The 12848-nt window shown below is 33.8% G+C and overlaps 1 protein-coding gene and 1 pseudogene across 3 annotated transcripts in view; both read right to left on the reverse strand.

Annotated features, from left to right (window-relative positions):
• The window catches only part of ZNF804A (zinc finger protein 804A), a 420892-nt gene that overhangs the window by 248318 nt on the left and 159726 nt on the right, over positions 1 to 12848 (reverse strand). The window lies entirely within an intron of this gene.
• On the reverse strand, positions 3973 to 8547 carry LOC122746143 (annotated as a pseudogene).

Genomic DNA, 12848 nt, shown 5'->3' on the forward strand with positions numbered 1-12848 from the left:
GAAATACTAATTTCTACTCTTTGCGCAAAGTTATTTAAACTGTTTGCAATATCTCTTATCGCTTCTAGTCAGACACTCAGTGACCACTTCTTAAGAGCCTATATAAGTGTTGGAGATAAAAAGAAAGAGAAAAAAATTACAGGTCCCAAAGAGGTAATGTGGGAAAACAACATACAAACAGCTATGTACAACAAGATGTATACAGGAATAATTATAGGCAATCTCAAAGGAAAGGACAAATAGTAATGAGGAGTGCAAAAGGCTTTTTGCAAGATTTGGAAGATTAGTTGGGACTTGAAGGAAGCCAGAAAATCCAGGAGGCAGTGGTGAACATGGATAACACGGAATAACTCCTTGGGGACATTCTGTGAATAAAGAAGGACAAATCTTTCCATTGTTTCCACAAGAATCACATGACAGACTTTTAAAAATTCTTTCCTGGGGCGGCTAGATGGCACAGAGGATAGAGCACCGGCCCCGGAGTCAGGAGTACCTGAGTCCAAATCCGGCCTCAGACACTTAACACTTACTAGCTGTGTGACCCTGGGAAAGTCACTTAATTCCAATTGCCTCACTAAAATCAAAGCAATGCGCTCTTTTTAAAACTGTCTTGCCATAGCTTAATATAATACTTGAATATTTAAATTTAGAATCTTCAGAAGTAAACTACCACAGATCGTTTAGGAGAATAACAATAACTACTTTTTTCCCCCAAATATATATATATATATATATATATATATATATATATATATATATATATCCTACATTAGAGTATTTAGGATTCTCCACTGTGTCACCCATTTAAGGGGAGAAGCCTGATCAATAATCCATAATTAAGTGTACCCACAGAATTTTTATATGGATGAAATCTGATTGAAATGAATAGCATTTTGATGGACAAGTTATAAAACTGCAGCAAGTACCCTGAGATAAAGTAGTGTATGTGCGATAAATATCATCAATCAACAATCATATTTCATGGTCTATGGGCATGAGCTGTGGATCACAGATTTAGAATTAGAAAGGACCTTTTAAGTCATCTAGTCTAGACGCCTTATATTACAGGTTTAAAAAAAAATAGGACTCCAAACAGTTTAAGTGACTTGCCCAAGGTCAAACAGAGAGTAAGCTGCAAATCCTAGGCTACTGACTTAAACGAGAAGAGAAGTTTTATGATAATTTCCTATGAAGGTCACCAGAGGAAATAACCCCAATTTGCTGTGGAATAGAAATTACTTCAGCTTGTGTAGAAGTTTTAAAACTTTTTTTTAAACTTTTGTAATTCAAAAAAATAGAACTTGTTTGATTCACAAATTAACAGCAGTTGTCTAAATAAGTCATGATAGAATAAAACAGTACAGTGTGAGTTTTCCATTAAATAAATTATTAAAGAGGGAAATATGAAGAAATCCTATATTTATATCAGCTAGTACATGTCTTTAAAGTTAAATGGATAAATGAAAAAGTGTACATCAGAGTATTTCTATGGTGTGGTGATAATTCCTAATTAAAATTAACATTGGCTAGAATGGCTCCATGAAGCTGAGTGGATAAAAGAAATTCTTCTTTTAATAAGTTAAAAAAAACAAGCATATCTGAAATAATACTAAAGAATTTATCTCAATATTTTTGGCTCTAAATTACATCTTTCATGGACAGATGTAAGTAGAAAACGAAATAATAAAATCTGATTATCTGGTAAAATCTTCATTATATTTTATAATTTAGTAAATCTAGTATGAATTTTTTACAGCTATGATAATCGCCAACAAAACTAACAATCCAAGATGAGAGTTGACATACTTGTTTGAGTTGTTTAATAGATAGAAGTTTCAAAATGCATTTAAAATTTTAATGTCTTTTTCCCCAATTCTCCTTTAACTATCAGCTCTCTTAATAAGCCTCATTAGCCATAAGAACAAAAGAAAAACCCACATCTGAGTGAAGATTTGATCAATTATGTTATGTTTTGCAGAAATATTTACTTCTAAAGATCAAATAAGGGTAGATAAGTCATTTACATATCAAAAATTTAGGCAATTTATATTCTTTACATATCATTCAAATAAGTCCATAAACTATACTCACACGCTGTCCATAATTTCCTATTAGAATAGTGAAAAATTCAGCACATAATAAATTATAAAATTTGAACCATATCAATAAATCTATTCACCAAAAATATGCTATTCAAAATATATTTTAGAAAGGTCACAATATGATTTTTAATGTATTCTATCAAATTATGTACTTTAAACCTATTTTAAATTGCTATCATAGTCATTGCTCAATATAACTCAATCCAATGTCTAGTGATTGAATATGGACTTGTTTGTGAATCCATGGTAGATAATGTTCTTAATGAGAAATCTTTGCAGAAAAAAATAAAAGCAGATTATTTTAATTAAAACATACAAGCAATCATGGAACCATTTTCAGTATAATGTAAGTCATTGTGAATATATTGAATAAGCCAAATTATGCATGAAAATAAATTAGGAATCCATGAAATATATTAAAATAGTTAAAGTACTGAGTCATTTCTCATCCATTTTTAGTTGTGTTTGACTCTTTGTGACCCCATTTGGGGTTATCTTTGCAAAGACACTGAAGTGGTTTGGCATTTCCTTCTCTAGCTCATTTTACAAATGAGGAAAGTTATGTAAACAGGGTTAAGTGACTTGTTCAGGGTCAGACAGCTAATAAGTATCTAAGAACAGATTTAAACCCAGGAAGAAGAAATAATAATTTTGGGGACTGTCAGTTTCTGTGTATGTAAGATGAAGGTAATATATTTTCAATATCTTTCTAATAATGTTATTGTAATTTGTAGATACACACACACATATTTTTCCCTACTGTAAAAGAGTTCCAGTTTGGTGCAGTAGGTGATAGTATCAGGCCTGGAGTCAGGAAGATACATCTTCCTGAGTTCAAATCTGGCTTCAGACACATACTAGCTATATGACCCTGGATTCTTTGCCTCAGTTTTTTTTTTTAATTTGTAAAATGAGCTAGAGAAGGAAATGGCTAACCATGCCAGTATCTTTGTCAATAAAACCACAAATGGGATCATGAAGACTGGGTTATGCCTGAAAAGTGACTAAACAACAAATTTTATTTTCTCTATACCCTCAAAATTGATACATATATGTATACACACATCTGCCTATCTATGTATCAATGTGTCTATCTATCCCTCCATTAATTCACCCATCCATCCATCATTTATCTATCTATCCATCTAGCTATCTATCTAGCTATCATCTATCCATCTATCTTCTAATTAAATGCAGATGGCTTTTGTTACCAAAGTTATCTTCCTACTCAATAAACTCCAGTAGCTCCCTCTCATCTCTAAGATCATATACAATGTTTTCTGTTTGGCAGACAAAGCCCTTCATAACTCAGTTTTCCACCCCTTATATTTATATCTTCTTACACCTTACTCTGCTCTATATACCCTGTGATCCAATGGCACTGGTCTTCTTGCAGTTTCATGATCAAGGCATTTTTTCAGGCACAGGAATTTTCTTTGTCCTATATGCCTGGAATGTTCTCCTTCCTTCTATATGCCTATTTTCTTCCCTGACTTCCTTTAAGTCTCAATTAAAATCCTGTCTTCTGCAGGAACCCTTTCTCAACCCCTCTTAATTCTAGTACCTTTATTATTTCCTATTTGTTTTGTATTTAACTTTTCTTTTTTTGTTGGTGAGACAATTGGGGTTGACTTGTCCAGGGTCACACAGCTAGTAAGTGTTAAGTGTGTGAGGCCAGATTTGAACTCAGATACTCCTGACTCCAAGACCGGTGCTCTATCCACTGCGCCACCTAGCTGCCCCCAGTTACTCTTACTTCTACCTGTCTGGGCAAAGCTGGGGAGCAGGGGGAAGGGGAGTACATGTTTGTGACATCTCCTTTTGGGGGTCTAACCTTCAAGTTGTCTCTTGTTTTTTAATTTCATGTCATTTACTGAGTCATCTGATTACCTCTTAGCAACCCACTCACCTCTACTGGTTCAATCATCTCCAGCTGCCTTGTGTACTAGATGAGTTGCTTTACCTACTCTGTGGATGGGATGGTTGTGTCCTCGGGCTTCTGCTGCTGACACTTGAAGCCGTAGTAATTGCTGTGGTCCAGGACCCATCCTCTCTTCTTGGTGCACTTGGTCATCTTCTTTGGAGCAGTGAAGAAAAGGATCTGAGTGGCTTCTGCATACAGGATCTTTTCATAGACCTTCTCAATGCAGCCAGCAATCTTGTCCCTTATGGTGTCCCGCAAAATGTCAATGAAGAATGTTTAGCTCTCAGCAGGGATGTTTCCCTTGGCCAGGAACACTTTATTGTTGATTCGTTACATCAGGTACTGCTCCAAGGACACAGGGTATATGATGTAGATGTTGGTCTTGATGTCCTCAGCAGACAGGCACTCCAGCTCAGTGGGCAAGTCAGCCACTTGGTTCTGGGACAGCAGGAATAGCAGATTGAGGCCTAGAAGCTGCCCATATAGCTCTCAAAGGAAGGTATGTCCTTTCGCAAGCTGCTCCATTGAGCACCTATCTCCAATATGTCACAGGCCAGGATGAGCTGTTGTTTGGTCAGGTTCCTACCCCGTGGCAGGCAGGAGGTTGAGCTTCAGCAACATCTACTCGAAGGGGCCTAGCTCCTCTCCATACTTGCTCAGGTTGGGGCTCTTGAAGTTCCACTCGCCCTTGAGCTGGCTGCCTGCAGCACCAGCCCCAGGCCTCCAGACCCTCTGGCCCTGGCTGCCTCAGTGGCCACCACCGCTGCCATCGTAGCTCAAGTTGTCTTTCTTGCAAATCATACATGAAGAAAGATGAAGAAAAAGACATCCTCTAACACTATGATCTTTTTCTTTGAATAAGTTAACTGAGCAATTAAGACTGTTTGACTACTGGAAGACAGGCCTTATTTATTCCTCTTTTTGATAGCCTTTCCTCCAATCCTTCTCAGTCATCTCACCTTCTTGGGAATAGACTTGGATAATATTTGCTCAGATATGTTTACTAAGGGTGGAATTCCAGGTTATTTTTGGTATTTTATAGGCTGCTAGAACCTTCTGTTAAAAGTATTTTCCTCTACTTTCTGAAGATCTTTTAATATTTTAGGTTATTTAATCCCTCAAAATGAAAACTATCATTTTACCCTATACATTAATAATGTTTTCTGTACCAATTTGTTTTTACATAAAAATTATTCATTCAGAGAATTTTAGAAATTTAAATATATGGGGGAAATGTATATACAGAAATTCTGATTGAATTTATCTATGCAACTTTGGATCTGCCACATGTATACACCCAAAATAAACATTCATAGCATAACATATGGGAAAGTGAGATTTCAAGTTTCCTAGATGACATTTATTATTTGAAATAAGAAGAAAGCTTAGTGCTCAGAACAACCAACTAATTTGTTGAAATCATTCAACTATAAAACATCCTAAACAGTACAAGTAATTTTAATATATCAAAATTGTTTGACAAAGATTACTAAATTAAATACAACCATGTGATTTACTATAATTATTTAAAGCGCCATTGATTTCCATTTTACCTCAATGCTTCAAAACTAAAGTTTATTGCTCAGACTTGTTCTCCACAATAAAACATCAGCATATCACTAAAAACTGTCTCAAAATAACTTCATTTAATTTCCCTGGTGGATTAACAGGAATATGCAATAACCCAGATAGGAAGTAAATTTGCCATAACAAAAGATATGTTATTTCTTTCTTTTCAGTAAGGGTAGAATCTTCTGTATATATCCATGTATGTATGGAAATATTCAACGATGACTTTATTATAAGTGTCTGTTTCATATGACAAGTGATCATGGGTAATTCACAAAGGAATATTGCTAAAAATGAAAAAACTTAAAAATGGAATTCATTTTTATAATTCATTTGTCTATGATATAATATTATAAGTCTCCCAAGAACCTCCTATAATCTACCACAGATTTTTTTCTTATATTGGGTTTATTCCAAATGATTATTCAAAGTTATCCATTGAAAATAAAACTATATTTTAGTTTGTTTTTTTAATAGTGAACTTAAAAATTATCAGTCAATAAGCACTTCTTAAGTTCAATACACTAGCATTGTAATGGTTGAATTCTTAATCAAATATATATGAACTTTTCATATTCACATAGTCAATTTGTTCCTGTTCAATTAATCCAATTAATACATGCATTGTTGTTTAATCATGTCTGACTTTTATAACCCAATTTAGTATTTTCTTGGCAGATATACTTGAATAATTTGTCACATCCTTCTTCAGCTCATTTTACAGATTAGAAAACGGAGGTAAAACATGGTTAAGTGAACTGCCCAGGAGTCACAAAACTATTATGTGTCTGAAGCCAGATTTGAACTCATGTATATGAGTCTTCCTGACCCTAGGCCCAGCACTGCGCTCCACTGAGCTACCTACCTGCCAAAATATGCACAAATATAGATTTAAAAAAAAAAAACATTTAACTTTCTTAGGTCCAACTCTGAGTGATACTGAAAAGATTACCTGCATGGTTTTCATTTCTTTAATCAATGATTACTTAGTGAATATGTAGCATATATAAAGTATCATACAAAAATTACCTTAGAAACCTCACTGTTTTTTCCCTCAGGCTTACTATGGAGATTAGAACCTGACTCAGATAGCTCCCTAGAGCATTTATCCAGTGCCTGGAACATAATAGAATCTTTTTTTTTTTTTTGGCTGGGTGGTGCAATGGGAGTTAAGTGACTTGTCCAGGTTCACAACTGCTACTAGGTGTAAGTGTCTGAGGTCAGCTTTGAACTGAGGCTTCCTGAATCCAAGGCCAGTGTTTTAATCCATGTGCTACCTAGCTGCCCCAAATAATAGAATCTTAATAAAGATTTTAAGTCATTGATTAATAGACAGTCAGTGAACAGTTTCCATGAGACTAACATATGTATATGTACATGGTGTATGTAGACATGTATATGTGTACATCAACACACATATATGTACCTATACCATATACACATGCATATACATACACATATTATTGACTAAAGGTCCATAATGGCATAATGGCATACACATGTGTTTATTTTTGTTTCCCCTATATCTATTACAAAGAGAAGGTTTTGTTGGAATAATTTGTTGACTTAGATGAAAAAATGCAAGAGATATATTTTAAAATAACATTAACAAAACAAAAATAATCACAATGAAAATAAACAAAGTTCCAGAAGTACAGTAATAGACTGCATATTTTGCTATTAACTGATTAAATTTAATACACATAATATAGGTAAGTTGTACATAAAAGAAAGCTGTGATATTATATGTAATCATGTTTTGTCCATTTGAGTACTTGATATTTTAAATTCATAATAAAATTAAAATATAAGGTAAAAATTACTTCTGTGTTTTTCATAATGATCCTTTTATTCAATTTAAAATAAACAAGTTCAGCCACAAAAACATAATGATGTGATTTTTTTTTTTTAGTGAGGCAATTGGGGTTAAGTGACTTGCCCAGGGTCACACAGCTAGTAAGTGTTAAGTGTCTGAGGCTGGGTTTGAACTCAGGTACTCCTGACTCCAGGGCCAGTGCTCTATCCACTGTGCCACCTAGCTGCCCCATGATGTGATTTTAATGGAGATAGGATTTGAATAATCTAAATTCATAGCTTTAAAGGTAGAAGGAATCTTTAAGATGATTTAATACAAAATTCTGAGGCTATATATGTGGAAATTTGTGGCTTAATGGAAGTTAAGTGAGTTGTCCAAAGTTACGTAGTCATAGACAGTATTTTGACCCTCTCCTTCTACATCCAGATCTAACATATTTTATATATCACATGACCTCCCTATGAATGTCACCATAATTTGTCTCATTTAGACAAGCAATAAATATTTTTTGAGAACCGACTATGAGTAAAGCACTATGCTATGTCTTCCTTGAAATCCTATTATTTATTGAAGCAGTTAATAAAAGGAGACATCAACACTTCAAAGACATATCTCATCTAACATTTCATTATATTGTTTGGTACTTTCTCTTCTATGTTGTTACATTACAAATATTAATAGAATCAATGCTAATGAAATGATTCATACATAGTAATTAAATTCCATTTGGAAGGCACCTTCATGCATCAAATAATAAAACATGATTTCTTTAATGCAAAAGTGTAATGGACAGCAAATATATGACTGTATTTCCCCTTAAGATATTCATATTGGATATTCAAGATGGAGAAAGGAAGAAAATTAAGCAAGTCAGCAATAAAATATTTATGAAGCAATTCAAATATCTATGGAAAGGTGAAATAATAGATGTAGAGGAAAAAGTAAAAATGTTTGTCCTGAGCAAGCCAATTAAGACATATAGACAACCAATCAATAAACCATTTAAAAATAATAATGAATTTCTTGTCTGTGACCATATAATTATTATAATAAAATCCAAAACTTGATTATACTTTAAAAGTACTGCTTGCAACTGTTAATTCTTCTGTACTCACAATTACACAATCCCAGTTCATGCCATATTTTTTCCTTCAACCAGTGTAACAATTTTATATAAACTTAGCTTAGTTCTTTTTCTTTATAAAAGAATATATCTTGGCCATAATCAAATGGCTAACATGGTTGGTAATTATGTATATTTCAATCAAAGTACATAATATTTGATTCATTGTCAAAACAGGAGGCAATAAAATATAATAATCATAAGATTTTTTATCAGAAATACAGGCAAAGATTTGTTCTAGAAATATTTTGGAATATAGAAGTTAAAAAGGGGCAGAGATGATTGTTTTTCATGAGGGAATAGAAAGACTCATTTACATTTCCTCTCAATGAATCTTTAATCATTGCCCTAAAAATTTATTCCAGGAAAGATAAACTTAATTGCATTCTTTTATGAAACTAGCTCTTGGGTAGAAAATGGTTCTCTATTTTTTATAAATCTGGGAACTCAATACTACTTTTTTAGTCTTCATGTGTCAGTTGTGTTTTTTTAATAAAAATGTGTAGGGGCAGCTAGGTGGCACAGTGAATAAAGCACTGCCCCTGGATTCAGGAGTACCTGAGTTCAAATTCAGCCTCAGACACTTAACACTTACTAGCTGTGTGACCCTGACAAGTCACTTAACCCTAATTGCCTTACCAAAAAAATTTAAAAAATAAATAGAATAAAAAATGTATAAATCAGCCCTGTTAGTCTCTTTATTGTTAGTATAAGACTACTCCACTAACCCTTCTTCTGGTGTTATAGAACTTTAGCTTAGTCATTTGAAGCTCAATTCAATGAAACCTTTCAGCTCTATATTATTGGTGTAAATGTATTTTGTAATACATAATCAGCTCTAAAAAAGATAATAAAGTTTAGTGAATGAAAAGGTAAAGAAATCTTGTGATTTTGTGTCAAATTGGAATTTAAGTAATCTGGTTATTTTGGTCCAAATAGCACAACTAATTAATTGTTAGATAATTTTAATAGTATTATTAGTAGTAGCCATATGCATATTTTAAGTGTGAGATAGTGAAATAGGATCATAACTAACATCGTTTTGATAGGGAAAATGATTGCAGATTCCCAAGAAAATGCGCATGCAAAAGATTTTTTTTTTGTATCAACACCTGATTAATACCTATATTGTAAGAGGAAGAGTTGGCCATTCTTTTCAAACTTCTTTGTATTTCTATGTTTCCTTCCAAAAAGGCAGAATAATGAGGAGGGAAAATGAATTGAATTTATAATTAGAAGAAGTGGATTTGAATTATGACTGTGGGATTTTGGAAAGTCATTTACTTTCAATGACTTTCAGCTCATCCATGTGCAAAATACAGGCCTTGGAATTGAAAGTCTCTATATTATCTGTTTTCCTTAGATCAGTGAACTCATTATCTCTACATATTCTTGCCCTATCAACTATCCCTTCTCTGTCCTACATCTTTAATATATCTCATGGTTACCTTTTCTTAACTGGGATCATAGAAACATAGAATCATAGATATAGAGCTAACAGGAACCCAACAAATCATCTAATCTCATCTTTTTTATTCATCAAACATACTTAAAAAGATGTTAGGTGATTTTTCAAAGTTCACAATAAGTTGTATATGAATCCAGATCTTTTGACTTTTAATTCAGTGATTTTTCTTTTTCTCTCTTCTAAAAACAAAACAAAAATCACCAGAGCAAGCAGGACCCCCTGCCAAAGCAGTAACACCTTGGCAAGCCAAAAGAAGGCCTTGGGAGTGACTGAATTGGCAGTAGTGACAAGTTCTAGAGCATTCAGTACACAGATGTTAAGGGTCAGAAGGATAATACAGGGGACCTTTTGATGGCAAGACTTTGTCGCATCATCCATATGAAGATCCAGGATGCAGGCCTGGGTCACAGTCCAACAGAAAAGAGGAGCACTACTACACTAAGATCTTAGGTAGAGGGGAGAAAGATCCTTCATCACAGTTCCAGGTCTGAAGAGAATGCTTGAGGTTACTCAAAATCCATAACAGAGGACAGGAGAACAGTGGCCAAATCTCACATTAGATCATGCCACTTTAAAGGAACTGGAAAAAAGTATAAACCACCAAAAGTAGCTCTGAAAACAGCAGCAAAGAAAACCTGATTTTTAAGATAGTACTTCCTCCAATCCAGGAGGATAACCTGATTTTAACATAAAGTTGGATGTCAAGAAATATACTTGAAAATGAGCAAGCAACAAAAACTGAACCTGATCATAGAAAGTTACTGTGGTGACAAAGAAGATCAAACAATATCAAAACAGCAACATATGGGGGCAGCTAGGTGATACAGTGGATAGAGCACCGGCCCTGGATTCAGGAGGACTGAAGTTCAAATCTGGACTCAGATACTTGACACTTACTAGCTGTGTGACACTGGGCAAGTCACTTACCCCTCATTGCCCCACAAAAACAAACAAAAACCAACCAACCAACAAACAAAAAACAGCAACATGCCTTATCTGCAATAGAGATGAACTAAAAGTCTTTCCATGAGCGGGTAAAACAAGGATGTCAGTATCACCATTTTTATTCAATATTGTGGTAAAAATGTCAACTTTCTCAAGAAGAGAAGAAAATAAGTTACAGGAATTAGAAAAGCCAATGAGAAAACAAAAATATGACTCCTTGTAGATGACACAATGTTGTACTTAATGAATCAACCAAAAAAAAAACATATGAAGTAATTAACAAATTTAGAAAAGTTTGAAATATATAAAATAAACCTAGATAAATGATGCGGTATTTCTATATACTATTGACAAAAGCCCAGCAGCAAGAGATAGGAAAGAGAAATTCATTTAAAATGACTGTAGACAATATAGAATACTTGGAGTCTACCTGCCAGACAAACTCAGGAACTATATGACACAATTACAAAATACTTTTCACACAAATAAATCAAATCTAAACATTGAAAAATTCAATTCCTCATAGTTAGGGCAAAAGCCAATATAATTAAAATAGAAGATTTTACTCAAATTGCTTACTTATACAGTACCATACCAATCAAACTAACAAAAAATATTAATAGAGCTAGAACAAAAATAACAACAAAATTCCCTGGAAGAAAACAAAAATAGATGTCAAAAATATAACGAGAATCAATGAAAAAAAAGTGAAAGATTTTGGCCTTGAAGTAACAGGTCTAAAACTGATTACAAGATGGTAAACACCAAAACCATCTTGTCCTGCTAAGAGATAGAGTAGCATTCAGAATAGATTACTAGAATGATTAGGTACACAATGAACAGTAATCTAGTTTTAATAAATGTGATGACCCAGCTTTTGGGACAAGAAATCAGTATTTGACAAAATCTGCGAGGAGAACTTGAAAGCAGTTTGGCAGAAAACTAGATTTAGACCAGCATCCCATACTATATATGATGATAAGATTAAAATGGATACATTATTTAGACTAAACGGTTGATACCATAACAAATTAAGGAGCCTAGAATAGTTTACCTGTTTTATCTATTGAAAAGGGAAGAACTATGACCAAACAAGAGACAGTATTATAGAAATTAAAATGGATAATTTTGAATACATTAAATTTTAAAGTTTTTAAAAAAAAAAAACAATCCAATCAAGATTAATAAAACACAGAAACTTGGGAAAAATCAAAGCATTTCCCTAATAAGTATCTCCTTTATCAAATATATAACAAATTATGTCAATTACAGTAAAATGTGTCATTCACCAATTGACAGTCAATAGGATATGACAGTCAGTTTTCAGATAAAGAGAATCAAAACATTACACTTTCCTGGGATGTTTAATTGATAATGAGGTTGAGGCATTCATTGCCAGAACTAGCTCAGAGTTTGGGGAGTCTCTGAAGGAAACTGTGGAAGAGAAGAGATATTAAATGACTTCCAAACTGAAGGTCTACAGAGCTATTTTGCTGATCTCATTGTTCTATGTCTGTGAAACCTGGACAGTATACCACTGCCATGCTGAGAAACTGAATCACTCCTATTCAAATTGTTTCAGGAATATTCTGAAGAACTCCTGCAGAAAAGATAGAAGACTTTGAAGTCCTCTTTTGAACCAAACCGCCAAGAATTCCTACTCCAGTGTAGAGGTCAAAACTCCAATAGGCTGACCACATTGTTTGAATACAACAATACTCTTCCTAAAAAGAATATTTTATGGGGAATTCAAACAAGGCAATGTTCGCATGGTGGTCAGAAGAAGTGATGTAAGATACTTTCTCTCTTAGGAACTTTCCAATTGGTTGCATGACATGGAAAGCACTGTAAGAGGACTACCACAGCATGCCTTGCCCTCATCCAAGAAGTACTACGCTATA

This window comes from Dromiciops gliroides, chromosome 3 (genome assembly GCF_019393635.1).
Source record: "Dromiciops gliroides isolate mDroGli1 chromosome 3, mDroGli1.pri, whole genome shotgun sequence".
In the NCBI taxonomy this organism is placed as follows: Eukaryota; Metazoa; Chordata; class Mammalia; order Microbiotheria; family Microbiotheriidae; genus Dromiciops; species Dromiciops gliroides.